Genomic DNA, 14,335 nt, shown 5'->3' on the forward strand with positions numbered 1-14,335 from the left:
GGGGGGGGGGGGGGGGGGGGGGGGGGGGGGGGGGGGAAGAGGGATGGGTAGACTTTGCAGACTCACAGATCAGAGAGGAAGACTAGACTAATACAGAACAAGAGAAGGATAGCATCCCCAGAGGTAAGCAGACAACTCTAGGGTCACCCATGTAAAAAGTGGGGTCTAAAACAATGACTCAGTTGAAAAATGAATATTGTTGATCTGTTCTTTGTTTCTAGGCTTTGGCTGGGCTACCTAAATGTGGGGAGGGCAGGAAAGATGGCTGGGGGTATAGGCGGAGAAGAGAAGGAAATGAAAGCTTCAGGCCACAGGGAGGTCTGGCTGAATTCATAGCACTTATTGTTTATAGCTCTCATTTCACAATAAATCATGCCTTGTGACATCTCTTGTATCATTCTCTTGTGTTATTATTTAACTTGTGTATCAACATTTAACATTTCATGTATTTTTGCTCTGTCTCCCAAGAGAGACTATAAACTCCTAGAGGGAAAGAACCATATCTTGGAACTCTAATTCCCACACATGCCTAGCAAGGGCTGTGCATATAGTAGGCACTTTAAAAAAATATGCTGTCATCAGAAAGCTTTTATTGAGTACCTGCATAGTGAAATGCCATTGGCCTCTGCCTCCACTTTTCCTCCCTACACACACTTTAAAATGGCTGACTCATCCCTGAGTGTTTCTGTGTGGGTGAACACCCCAGGTGTAACCAACCAAGAAGCTCCTTGTCAGCTCCTGCCCCAGAAGAAGGAAGGTAATTCTGTGTAGCCTGTATTGGCTGGCTCTAAAATTACATCCAAAGATTATCCAAGTACCTAGAGATTCAAGAACTCCCATCTTCCAGCTATTTGGAGGTGTTACAAAGAGACTTAGCAGGGCTGAGGCTTGGAATGTATTTGATGGCATTTTCTTTTAGTGACTTGGCTGAACATATAGATGATATCCTTAAATTTGAAGATGGTCCTAAGCTTGGAAGGGTGCCTCATAGGACGGTAGTATCAAAGTCCCAAAAGATCTCAACAGGCTGGGGCAAAGGGGGAGGGGGAAGAGTTAAATCTAACAAGGTTAAATTTAAGTGAGATAAATGTAAAGTCCTGAACTAAGGTTCAAAAAATCAACTACACAAATAGAAAGTTGAGAAGACCTAGCTTAATAACAGACCATGGAAAATATACTAGGGGTTTCAGTGTACCAAGAACTCAGTATATGTCAATGATATAACATGTCAGTCAAAAAAAAAAAAAAACAGAGACAGGGTAGCCTTAGGCTTCAATTTAAAGAAACATAGTTTCCATGGCAAAGGAGATAATAGTAGTACGGATCAAACACATCTGGAATATTGTATTCCATTCTGGGCACCTCATTTTTAAGAGGGGTATTGCTAAGCTAAACCATATCCAAGGGAGAATGACCTGAGTGTAACCATGTCATGTGGGGGATATGTTGTCTTGTCAACAGGAAGAAGAGTGAGGTGAAGGGGGAGGAGAATGGTGATTTCAACGATCTGAGGTCTTTCACATGGAGGAAACTCTTTGTGTTTCTAGAGAATAGAACCAAAGTTGGTGGGTATAAGAAGACAGATTTTTGACATATTATAAAAGAAGCACTTTCTAATTAGTAGAATGATTGAAAAGTGGCATGGGTTCTTCTGAGTGCCCCATCAATCAATGCACTCAAACTACATCAAGGGTGATGTCAAACGAATTCCTATATAGAGAAGCATTAAATGACCACCAAGGCCACTTTCAACTTCAGACAACTATTTTGTTGAGGATTTCTAAAGTCTCTTGCCAAGCTCTAAACTCTATGATCCCATCTCAAAAATAAAACAATTATCAGTTACAGGGTCTTATTTAGACATTGTTTCAAAGTATACTTTTGGATCATTGATGTGTATACATACAGACTGTTGTTTATTAACATAAATAATTAGTAACAAGGATTTTTGTTTTGTAAAGAATAAAAATGACAATAATAGTAAGCAGAAACCCTGAAGAATAAAGTATTACAAAGTATTGCATTCAAAATTTAGGATAAACAATGCAAAAAATGTGACAGTTAGTAAGAGACACACATACAAAAGCCAGTAGCCCAATTCTAACACTGTTATAAGAAATTTAGTAGAAAGAGCGAGAGGATTTATTGTTTCTACACAGTTTGTTTCCAGGTTTGTATATCTAGACCTAGACTCCTCTCCTGACCTTCCAATCCCACATCACCAGCAACCTGTTGTATATCTGTACCTGGATGTCCCATAGGCCTCTCAACACAACACACCCCAAACAGAATTTGTTATCTCCCCTCCACCAACTCCCCACTTCAGATTTTCCTATTTCTGTTGAGGGCCCCACCATTAGTCCAGTCATATTGCTTCCCCTCCTCAGAAAAACTCTTCAACTCAGCTCTCACTCCTCTCTTCTCACAATCAGCTGCCAAAATGTAGTTTCTGCCTTCCAATATATCCCACATCTGTACTTCTCCCCACTTATCTGGCCATGTACTTCCTGCTAGGACTGTTACAATGGCCTCCCAACTGGCCTCCCTATATCTAGTCTCTCTTTCCTACAACCCATCCTCCAGAAAGTCAGAAAATTAATATTCCTAAAGCACAGGTCTAAGCACATCACTCATCTGCTTAAGAAACTCCAACAACTCCCTATTGCCTCTAGCTTAAAATACAACTTCCTTAGCTTGGCAATTAAAACCCTTCACAATCTGGCTCCAGCTTGCCTTTCGAGGCTTATTACACACTTTTTTCCTTTCACATAGTCTATGTTCTAGCCAAATGGCCTATTTGCTTTTCCTGAACTCAGCACTCTGTTTTCCATTTTCATGCCTTACCATAGGCTGTCCCCTCTGTCTGGAATGCACTCCCTCCCCACTACCACCTGTGTAGAATCACCACCCTTCTCTAAGGCTCAACTCCTGAGTCACCTGCAGTAGCAAGCCTTTCCTGATGAGCGCCCTTGGTTGTAAGTGCTTGCTCCTTGTAATGGGAATGGGAATTTGAAGATCTTCCCTGCCCCTTAATAAACCTAGGTGGGGAATTTGAAGACCTCCCCTGCTTTGAAAATAAACTCTGCCCCCTAATAGGCTGAATGTGATCACATGGAGCCTGTGATGGAAGGAATTTGCTGAAGGATGCAGCAGAGCCCACAGGAAGCTTCCCTGCTGTGAAGATAAACTCTGCCCCCTGATAGGCTGAATATAGTCACATGGAGCCAGTGGTGGGAGGAGTTTGCTAAAGGACAGCAGAGCCCACAGGAAGCTGGTTCAGAGCTAGCTAGACAGTGGGAGAGAAAGGATGCTCAGGCAAGGAGATACAGAAGTTTGTGAGGAGATATTGATCTTGTATTGGTTTGTGGGAAGGCTGCTGTAGCTCTCAGAGTTATTATGGCTTCTGAATATCTTTGGTACTATGATGGAATCAGCTTACTGATTTTGGGATTCGTTTTTCTGGTGTCTCAATAAATGCTTCAGTTCTATTCTCTATCTGGAGAGTTTGGTATATTTTGCAATTGAATGCCATGTGATACTTACAGTCACAGTCTTTATCATGATGGTGGGCACTGTAAATATTGCAATGGTGCTACACTCCCTCATCCTCAAATTATGATATACTATTTTATTTTTCACATGTTGTATACTTCCTCTCCCTCTCTCCCCACCAAGTAGACTGTTGACAAGGACTATTTTTCATTTTGTCTTTATATTCCTAGTATCTAAAATAGTACCTTGCACATAATGAGCAGATGCTTGTTGGACTGAATTAGACTGGATGAAAGTCAAAAGACCTGGGTTCTAGTCCTGGTTCTGCCACTAATTAGCTTGATAATTTACTTCGCCTCTCTTTATCAATAAAATCAGTATTATCCTAATAACTAATAATAAGTAGCATTTATATAGCTCTTCAAGGTTTCCCGAAGTACTTTATATATGTCAACTCGTTGCCCCTTACAACAACCTTTGATGTAGGTGCTACTATTATCCCTGTTTTGCAGACAAGGAATCCAAGTCACAGAGAAGCTAAGTGATTGCCTAAGGTCACACAGCTGATAATTATCTGAGGCACTATTCAAACTCAGGTCTTCCTGACCTGTGCTCTACTGCTATACTACATAGCTACCCAAATTTTCTACCAAAGCCCTCTTTTGATGTCTCATTGTGGCATGTAGGTGACCCAGGGCTCTTAAAGGTTATTCCAACAAAGTGTAAGTCCTGTAAGGCCCCACCAAGATGGAAAGCGCTTAAGTATGGCCCTACTGATGGCCTTTGTATTCTAAAGACCAGCCAAAATAAATTTAGAGATCTTCCTCAGGTTGTCCATGGGGCAATTAATCCTTGGGCCACAGCACCTTCTGAAGAGTGTCTACCAGGTGGAAGAGGTTTCACAATCTGCAATCAATAGAAGAAATGCCCAGACCAATGAAACCAATTTTAGAAATAATGAAATTTTACCTATTCCAGAATTATTGCAAAGATCAAATGAAATAATGGATTCTAAAACATTTTGGAAAGCTAAAAGTATAAGTGAAAAACTAAAGGGGTGAGGAACAAGGTTATTGTAGGAAGGTAGGATCTTGGTAAGGATATAGAGTCTAGGCTTGAGCATTTGGGCCTGGGAAAGCGAAATACAAAACAACACTCAGTCACAGCCTCCCCCACATTTTGGAAGAAGTGAGCAGCTTAAGTGGACCATCTTATACAATCTTACAGCTAGAAGGGACTTTAGGACAAAGGACATCGGGACTGGAAGAAGCCTTAAAGACCACCCAGTCCAGAACTATCAAATAGAAACAGTCATTGAACCACAAAAGGATACCAGCAGGTTCTATTGACTTAGAAAACCACCCATTAGCATTATCTATGTTCTATTATATTTTTATTTATTTTTAAAAATATTTCCCAGTTACATTTTATTCTGGTCCAGGCTGTACAATGGGATGTTTGACACCTCTGACCTTATCTAAACCCTTATTTTACAAATGGGAATGCTGAGACCCAGGGATTTATAAAGGCAGAGCAAGAACTAGAACGCAGATCTCCGGACTCAGCTGCTTACCCTCAAGGAAAATGATGCCACTCCAAGGAATAAGCCTTTTGTCCCTCATAAATATTCCCCTTCTACCTCCCCAAACTCCAGAAGTGGTCTTTCATTTAGCACTTGAACATCAAACCATTGCCTTTTTGCAGATCGTCCTCAACCTTCACTTCTGGGAAGCATAGTCAGAGCTACCTGGAGGGCTGGAATCCACCAAAAAGTTTTTATTGAGCACCTAAGTATGAGGTATAAGACACGGTACAAGAAAGGGAAGCAGAGCTTAACTTCCAAACCCTGCTGCCTCCTTTCATCGTTGACAGGGTACAGAGTAGATGTTGAAAACAGAACCTTCCACCTCTGCTTGAGCCCCACCCCTTCCCTGCACTCACCCAAAGGAGGTCTCTTCAGTGAGCACACTAGCTCATTTACTGTCTAGAAAGACCTTGTATTTTCCTGACTCCATACCTTTGACTTATTTGACATTACCCACCCGCATACATTCTAAGTCCCAGCCAAACTGGCTCATTAATGCTCTTCATACATGGCATTCCACCACCTACCTTCAGGCCTACACACTGGTTATCCCCAGGCCTGAATGTCATTCATCTTTGGAATCCCTAGCTTCACTCAAGGTTCACCTCAAGTGCTGCCTTCTGTTCAAAGTTCATCCCAACCCCTGACAACCCTCATTTTGTTAGGTAGCCTTGCACTCCTCCAAATTACTTTGTATATATTCCACATTCACATGTCTCAGTAGATCTTATTTTTCCCCAGTAGAATATAAGGTCCTTGAGAACAGGGACCATTTCCCTTTCTATCTTTGTGTTCCCAGGAACTACCTCCATCTTTATTGAACTGAATTGCTGAATTAAAATGACCAGTCTCCCTTCCTGGAATAATAATATCAGTAATGAAAATGAAAATAATGAAAAAGTTGTCTGGAGCAATGAAAGAAGACCTAACCTCAGTCAGGAAGTCTCACCTCTAAAACCTCCTGCCTGTGAGACCCTGGGCAAGTCACTTAAATGTCTGAGTCCCAAATAACTTAGTAAGTTTTTTTTAATTGTATTTTTATTTTTTTTCTAACCCATGTAAAGATAATTTTTAACATTCATTTAAAAAAATTTTTTGAGTCCCAAATTTTCTCCCTCCCTAAAGTGGTAAGCAATTTGGTATAGCTTATACATGTGCAATCATGTAAAACATATTTCCATATTTGTAAGACTATAAATTGTAGAACAGTCGTTTATTTGCTCTGGTAAAAAGAGCGTCCTCACCAGGGAGTTCTCCACACCGATGAAATCATGGATTTCTATCTCTAAAGAGAGATAGACAGACAGAATAGCTACTCACATTTGTCTGTTAGTGTAAGGCCTTCAGAATTACTCACTAAGGTACATAGTACAAATATTATTGTCCCTATTTAACAGATAAGTAAACTGAGGTTCAGAGCAATTAAGAGGCTACTTGGGGATCTCACAAACTGTAAGTATTAGAGCTGAGATTGAAAGGTAGATCTCTGCAGACTGCAAGCCTGGCATTCTTTGCTACTACATCAGGCTGCTTTTGTAATGCTCTCATCCACCTGCCTACACCCTCCCTCCCTCTCCACATCAACTCCCAAACCACCCAGCCACCAGAGCCCAGATTTCATCTCTCTTCTTCACCGTAGAGTCTTCCATGATCAGCTCTGACTACTATTATTTTCCGCTCCTTAAAACAGAATTCTGACTGTCTTTATCCCTAATTTGGCTACTAGCTATTTTACAATATCCCTTACATTTATTATTTTTCAGATCTTGTATTTTTTCCATAGCTCTTTGGATGTATCCTGTCTCTTCCACTAGACTCTGAGCCTATTGAAGGCAGGGACTGTCATTCCTCTCTGTGTCATCTCCCAGCCCCCACTCTCCCATTGCCTACCTACCACAGTGTCCCACATGAGTTTTCTGTAAGTATTTACTGCCTTGATTTCTGACTTCAGAAGGAACTATTCCAGCTACTGTTTTTGGTCATTAGAGTTAAGAGCAAATAGATGTTATCCCTAACCTCATGAGGAAAGAGCATAACCCTTTAAAATGTAGGTGGTGTTTGCTTAAGTTAAGAAGTCGACCAGCCTGATCCTGATGCCTGGGGGATCCACCACAATACAGGCATACCTTGTTCTATTGCACTTTGCTTTATTGCACTTTGCAGACATTGCATTTTTTACAAATTGAAGGTTTGTAACAATCCTTTGTCAAGTAACTTTATTGGTGTCATTTTTTCAATGTCATGCTTACATTGTATCTTTGTTTACATTTTGATAATTCTCACAATATTTCAGACTTTTTCATTATATTATATATATTATGGTGGTCTGTGATTAGTGATCTTTGATGTTGCTATTGTGATTGTTTTGGGGTGCCACAAACCATGCCCATATCAGATGGTGGACTTAATCAATAAAAGGTATGTGTGTTCTGACAGCTCCACCAACCAGCCTTTCCCCCTCTCTCTCCCATTTCTTGGGCCTCCCTATTGCCTGAGACACAACACTATTGAAATTAGGCAAATAACCCTACAATAGCCTCTAAGTGTTCAAATTAAAGGAAGAGTTAATCAATGTAGCAAACTTCATTATTGTCTTATTTTAAGAAATTGCCAGTCACCCCAACCTTCAGCAGTCACCATCATCTAAGTAAGACCCTCCACCAGCAAAAGTATTACAATTCACTGAAGCCATCAGATGATGGCTAGAATTTTTTTTAGCAATAAAGTACTTTTTAATTAACTATATACATTTTTTTAGATATAATACTATTGCATACTTAATAGACTATAGCATAATATAAACATGACTTTTTTGTGCACTGGAAGACCAAAAGTTTGTGCAAATTTCTTTATTGCAGTGGTCTAGAACTGAATCTGCAATATCTCCAAGGTATACCTGTACTAATAGAACATTTTGCATATATTGTCTCACTTGAGGCTTACTTACAACAGCCTTCAAGATAGGTAGTACAGGTGTTCTTATCTTCACTTTTACAGAAGCTAAAGATGAAGCTTAGTGGGGATAAATGGCCTGCCTTTCCAGAGATGGCGTTTGAACACAGGTCTGTCCTGAGACCAAGTCCAACGTTCTATTATGTCTCTCCAGCTTACTATAGAATATAAGCTTCTGGAGGGAGAAGACTTTCATTTTTGTCTTAGTGTCTCCAGTACCAAATGCAGGGCCTTGCTCTCAAGTGGCACAGACTTAGAGTACACCTTCCGAAGGCAAAAGCTTTTTTTAGGGACTAGGAAGATATGGGGAACTACTCTACAGCAAGGAGCATGAAGGAGTTGCTGAGAACAGGAAAGAACAAGTGAGGTAAAGAAGGAAGCTAAGAATGTCAGAGAACAAGAGAAAAGTAGAAAAGGGGGGCTCTGCAGCACCTCTATGACCTTTGCCGGGCCACTCTCCTTTTCTGTAGAGGCTGCAGCTTCCCTGTTCAAAAGGTAAGGGTGTTGGGTTAGATCAGGGCTTTTAAACCTTTTTTCTGTCATGGGCCCCTTTGTACTCTGGTGAGGCCTATGGACCCCTTCTCCAAATAATATTTGCCCACAAACATAATTGAAAGAAACACTAAATTTCACTTGGAGGTTAGCAAAAATAAATATATTTTTCTTCTTTCAATTTCATCAACCCCCTGAAATCTATCTGTGGATACCAGGTTAAGAATCTCTGGACTAGAAAATCTCTAAATTTCCTCCCAGTCCTAAGGTTTTATTGAGTTCTATGAATTAAGATGACCAAAGAGCCAGTCTAAACATCACAGTTTCATCAGTCTACAGAGAATCTTCTTTAGGCTCCAAGCCTCAGAGATGATGGATAGAGTCAAAGAATATTAGAGCTGAAAAGGCCCATAGAGGTCATACACAAGAGTTAATGGTGTGCCAATGGCACATGGAAAGAGTGTTCCTTTGTCACTCATTGCCCAAGAGTCCAGAGTTAGCTGGGGCCTGAACACTGGATCCAAGAAAAGTATCTGGCCTCCACAGGATGTGGCCTCACCACTAACTGAACGAAGGCCCACAAGCTCTCACGCTTTGCAGGAACAGTTTGGGTAGGAGAAGCAGGGGCCGGGGGACAGGAAGATGATGCAAAAACCAAGGAGTTAGGGAAACTCATCATCATGTGAGGAGAGACTGGAAAGATTCAGGGAGAAGTAACAAGTACTGGAAAAGGTTTTGAAAGGAAAAATCTAGAAAGGGAAAAGAAATAGAAAACCCACCTGCTTATTGATCTGGCAATATGAAAGGGGTTTTTCTCCTGGCTCCCAAGCCAGAGACATGAATCTATTGGATAAAATCATGCTCTCCTGCTGCCCAGGCTTCAGCCTCTCCAGGCTGCTGTTAATTAGAGCAGCATTAGCAGGAAGGCAGCTGGGCAGCGGGGGAGGAGGAGCCGCACCAGGCTCTCTGTAGCTGATAGACACCCGGTCCATTAGGGGCGTGCTGTTCCTGAAAGCTGGTGGCCAGTTTTTCCTAGCAGCTGGAGCCTTGCCTGGGTCTTCTCCTCTTTGCTCCCTCCTCTGCACGCACAGGCACGCCGGCTTGCGTGCTCACACGTGCACATGTACACACACACACACACACACACACACACACACACACACAGCTGTCAAATAAGCCGAAACAACCCTGAAAGGAGGCAAGAAGTGAAAGTGAGCAACCTCTAGTGAAAAGAAGAGACATGCACAGACAGCTCTGATATTTATGTGGTTGCCACAGAACCAGGCATAGCTGTTTCCACCCCCTGCTCTCTCCTCCCATCAGCTCACTGCCCAGGGAGCTGGGCTTCTCTTTCCCTGGCAGCTTTTGAGCATCCCTAGGAAGGTCAGGAATAACCCAATTCCCTGCTTTTGGAGATGAAGCTTTGCTTTGGACATTAGGTCTGGGTCTAAGTGGCAGAGGAAGGACAGGAGCTTTGGCGACCACAGGTAGCTTTCCCAGCTACAGACTGAGGCATCAGGCCTGATGGGTCCCTAGAGCCAAAGCATTTTACCCAGCTCCAGTCACATATGAAATGCTCCACAAATATCCATTAGTTTCATTAAGCCAAAGGAGCCCCCAACCCTATGTGAAGTTGTGTTTATGGGTCTGAAATTTCAATACCCCCCCACCCTGGCCCCATGCTCTTCAGTTAAGGGCTGACCAGCTATGTGTGTTCTCACTAACCAACTCCAGATGCCCAGCATAACCCAAGGGTTATCTGAGAAGGAGCGTTTTCTGTCCTGTTACATTAATAATATTTCTTAAAAGCAGACTTCACCAAAGGAGGTCAACTACATGACAATGGAAACTTTCAAATCCCCTCACCAAATGAGCAAGCTCAACATACTAATTATAACTGTTCTTCTAGGGAATATCCCAGTCCCCCACCCACCCAGCCTGCCCCTTCCCCTCACCTTGCAGAAAGGGAAAATGAGGCATAGAGCCTCCTAATGAAGACAGACACTGGAAGCATAAAGTTCTTTTTTTTTCTTCTCAGAACTTAGCACAATGCCTAGCACCTAATAAGCCTTTAATAAATGTTTGTTGATTGATTGGAAGCCTGTTGGAATTGGGGATCAAAAGATATGGGTTCAAATACTGCCTCTGATGTTTAACGGCTACGTGCCAATAGAAAAGGAATTTCCTTCTCCCTAAATCAGTTTTTGCATCTGTAAAATGGGTTTAAGGATCAGCTAAAATAACATGAGGCTAAATAAACTCCAGCTATCAATGTTAATATTAAAATTAATATCTCACAGGATCAATTAAGAAGCACCAGTGAGATACTGTATTTAAAGCAGGGGCTCAAACTTTTTTTAGGTGTCATAGGCCCCTCTGGCAGTCTAGTGAAGTGAAGTCTATGGCTCTCTTCTCAGAATAATGTTTTTAATTGCATAAAATAATATACATAAGACTACAAAGTAAACCAATTCTATTGAAACATAATTATCAAAATATTCATGGGCCTCAGGTTAAGGATCCCTGAAAATGTTTCAAAAACTTTAAACTGTTAACCTCAACTATTATTAGTGGCAACCCTAGATGTTTCACAAGGTAGAGCTAAAGAGTTAGGAATCCATAGGATAGTGTCAGCCCTAGGTTTCACATGACAAAACAGCACTCCCACCCCATTTCCTATCCTACTTCTTTTCCTTAAAGAACCAGATTTTCAAGCCACACCCCATCTGCTGTTCCAGTTACTGAATTGTGTGAATTGTTTTTACCCCTGGGGGTTAGAGCAACACAAAATGAAGACCAAAGAGTTTTATAAAGGGTCAACTCCTCAGTCCAAAAGAGCAACTTTGAGAAGGATTTCCAGGGAATAGCTCAGCTAAGAAAAAGAGGAGAAAGAGGATGAGAAGAGGGGAAAGAAGGAGGAAGAAAGAGGAAGAAAGACAAGAAAGAAGAGGAGAAGAAAATGATGATTTGATTTATAAAATGTTAGTCAAGTGGGACACTAATTGTTTAACAAAAGAAAGGCACTAACAATGATAATGTTCACCTCATCTTTGGATTCTCCCTTTCACTAAAGATCTCAGTTCACTTAGCTAATGCAAACGAAATATCGGCAATACCCTAATGCGATTGAAGACAGTGCAAGCATTAATATCCCTACATGGCTTTCAAGCAAAGTCACAGGGAAGGGTAAGCAGCCAGCCCAGCATTTTAGAGTTGGGGGGAATAGCTTAGGGCACCTAGCTATGAATTCAGTGCTTTATCTAATAGGTTATGTTGTCCTTCCTTTCCTTCTTTTCTTCCTTCCTTGCTTTCCTTCTTTTCTCTTCATTCCTTCTTTCCTTCTTTTTTCCTTCCTTCCTTTCCTTCTTTTTTCCTTCCTTGCTTCTTTTCCTTCCTTCCTCCCTTCCTTCCTTCCTCACTCCCTCCCTTCTTTCCTGCCTGCCTTCCTTCCTTCCATTGCACATCAGGGGCAGATCAGAAACTAGAATCTGTGCCTCTTAACTCTCAGGGCAATACTCTTGTTACCACAATTAATACAAAGATTGAAGGTTCCTCAGTTGCTTCTCTGGTCCCTTTCAGCTTTCTATCTGTGATCTTATGAGCCTGTGGCTTCTTTTTCTTCTGGGACCCCCTGCTTCACCAATATACCTGTTTGTTTTAATACTTAATGTTTCCCAGGGTTTCTGTTTTGGTTGCTGCCCACAATTAGAACCATCTTTGGGGCCACACTGGTACTTATAAACACAACCAAGATAAACACTGGAGCACAGTAGTCACTGTTCTCTCAAACCTCCAAGGTGACCCCCAGACAACAACATTCTGAGCATATCCTAGAAAATGGAGAGGGGTGGGAGTTTTTGCAGTCTCAGATGCCCCCTCATTGGCTTTAATTTTCTGGCTCAAATGACCCCTTAGACCCCTGAGCACAAGCAACTGCATTTACCAAGGTTTGCCTTCCTCCCACCCAGAGAAGCTTTCTGCAGAATGCATCCAGGCTCCCTTGGTTTTCCTGGATTCTGCTGCGAATCTGAGGGGCTCATTGAAACTTCCTCCTTATCTGGCTGGAATTTCAGGTTTGAAGCAAAATCTGGAACAGAGTCCATTTGGGGGAGGGGGTTGGAATTTGTTTACCTCCATTACCTGAAAGAAGAAAGAGACAAAGAACAAGCCAGTGCCCTCCTCTCTGCCCCCTACCACTCTGTTTTCATTCCTTTCATGAATCAATGGCTAAGGGAATTTCATCTCAGGAAAACCTCCCCTGAAACTGGGACAGCTGTGAGGCTACTCTCCTAGGTCATCAAGCTTCATCTGGACCATTCAATTTCAACAAACATTTATGGAGCAATTTCCATATGCAAACACTATGAAGGGTATAGAGATAAATGTGATATAGATGCTGCCCTCAAGAAGCCTGCAGTCTAGCAGGGATGGTAAGACATGTATAAGACCCCAATACAAGGTCTGATGCGAAAGTGCAGTGACAGGTACAAAGCTCATTGGGAGTACAGACGAGGGATCACTCACTCTGAGAGACGTCGTATTGGGGATAGGGGTGGAGAAGGAAATCCCACCAGGTCTCATAAAGGGAGTGGCATTTGAACTGGGCCTTGAAGGATGGGTTAGGAACTAAGAAGATGGAGGTGGGAAAAGAAGCTGCATGAAAAAGCAGAGAGGCAGGAACCTTGGGTGATTGCGGGGGTGGGGCTGGGGGAAAGCTAGCTAGGACACACATACCCTTAATTGCCCACTAATCTATACACAACACTATAGGATGTCACTTCAACAACTCTTTAACATCAGGCTCTGTCCCTAAGAAGTATTTCCCATATTTCATATGTCATAAACTGAGATGCTTACACAGAAAAAAAAAATTATGCCAGTGAACTTGTAGGTCAAGTTCAATGCACACTCAAATCTGGAGCACAAGACCAGTTCCAGCTCCAGAACCAGGTAGCCTGGCATTCGCAGCTCTTAATGGTCGCCCCTAGGCTGCCCCTGCAGATCCCCCGACTCCCAGCTCATCCCTAGGACTCTGGGAAAGCTCCACTGGACACAGGTATTTGAAGCAGCCTTGTTCTTGGAAGGATGGGGGTAATTATATGCACTGAGAGTGCCTGATTCCAACCCTTCCTGACCCCAGGCTTCAGAGCTCTCCTGATCGATCCCGAAGATGCTCTTTCATTTTCCTCAGGCATTTTGCTGACGGATGGAAAAATCAATGCCCCACAGAAGAGAGAGCTGGAGAGGGAGAAGGTGGAGAGACCAAGAGAGCGGGGGGGATGGGGATAGACGGCAGCATGGAGAAAAGGAGAGGAAGGAAAGACCTAGAGAGTGAGGGTGGAGCGGAGGGTGTCTGCTCTTGCAACAGCCTCTCTTTGCATAATGCCAGCCTGAGAAGAGAGCAAAATGTCTGGAGCTAGAGCCCTAAGTCTTTTAGTACACAAGGAGACTTAAGAGCAGGGGTCAAGCCTCCACACCCCACCATGAGCTGGGACTTGTTTCCAAGGGTGGAGTCATTAAGGCAGAGATTAGTGTAGATGGAAGGGACTTGAGAAATAACCTAGTGCAGCCATCTCATTTTACAAAAAAAGGAAACTGAGGGTGGAGGACTCAGCTGTCAGCTGCAGGATGGATTAGAAAAGTGCCAGACTCTATCCTCCTTTCTCCAGTGTCTGGCCTTATCCCCAGGGGAACCTCTCATCCTTGGAGCCATCTGTCTCTTGGATCTCTTCTGTCTACCAATAATCCATGGAGTCAAATTTACTCTTCCCCCTCTCTATTCTCTCTCTCTCTCTCTCTCTCTCTCTCTCTCTC

At 42.5% G+C, this 14,335-nt stretch overlaps 2 long non-coding RNA genes across 3 annotated transcripts in view; one reads left to right on the forward strand and one right to left on the reverse strand.

The window, feature by feature from the left end:
- The window catches only part of LOC138147133 (uncharacterized), a 217,030-nt gene that overhangs the window by 28,097 nt on the left and 174,598 nt on the right, over nucleotides 1–14,335 (reverse strand). Inside the window, exon 1 of one of the 2 annotated variants that reach the window (XR_011164716.1) lies at nucleotides 9,301–9,602. The exons of the other annotated variant lie outside the window; for it this stretch is intronic. This is a non-coding gene — a long non-coding RNA (uncharacterized lncRNA). Of the gene's footprint in view, nucleotides 1–9,300; nucleotides 9,603–14,335 lie in introns of those variants that run through there. 2 annotated transcript variants of the gene reach the window in all.
- The window catches only part of LOC138147238 (uncharacterized), a 16,989-nt gene continuing 16,059 nt past the window's right edge, over nucleotides 13,406–14,335 (forward strand). Inside the window, exon 1 of the long non-coding RNA XR_011164740.1 lies at nucleotides 13,406–13,577. This is a non-coding gene — a long non-coding RNA (uncharacterized lncRNA). The remainder of the gene's footprint in view (nucleotides 13,578–14,335) is intronic.

The sequence above is a fragment of the Petaurus breviceps genome, unplaced genomic scaffold, assembly GCF_028583685.1.
Source record: "Petaurus breviceps papuanus isolate PSGF00001 unplaced genomic scaffold, PetGlider_PUasm1.0 90779, whole genome shotgun sequence".
Classification (NCBI taxonomy): domain Eukaryota; kingdom Metazoa; phylum Chordata; class Mammalia; order Diprotodontia; family Petauridae; genus Petaurus; species Petaurus breviceps.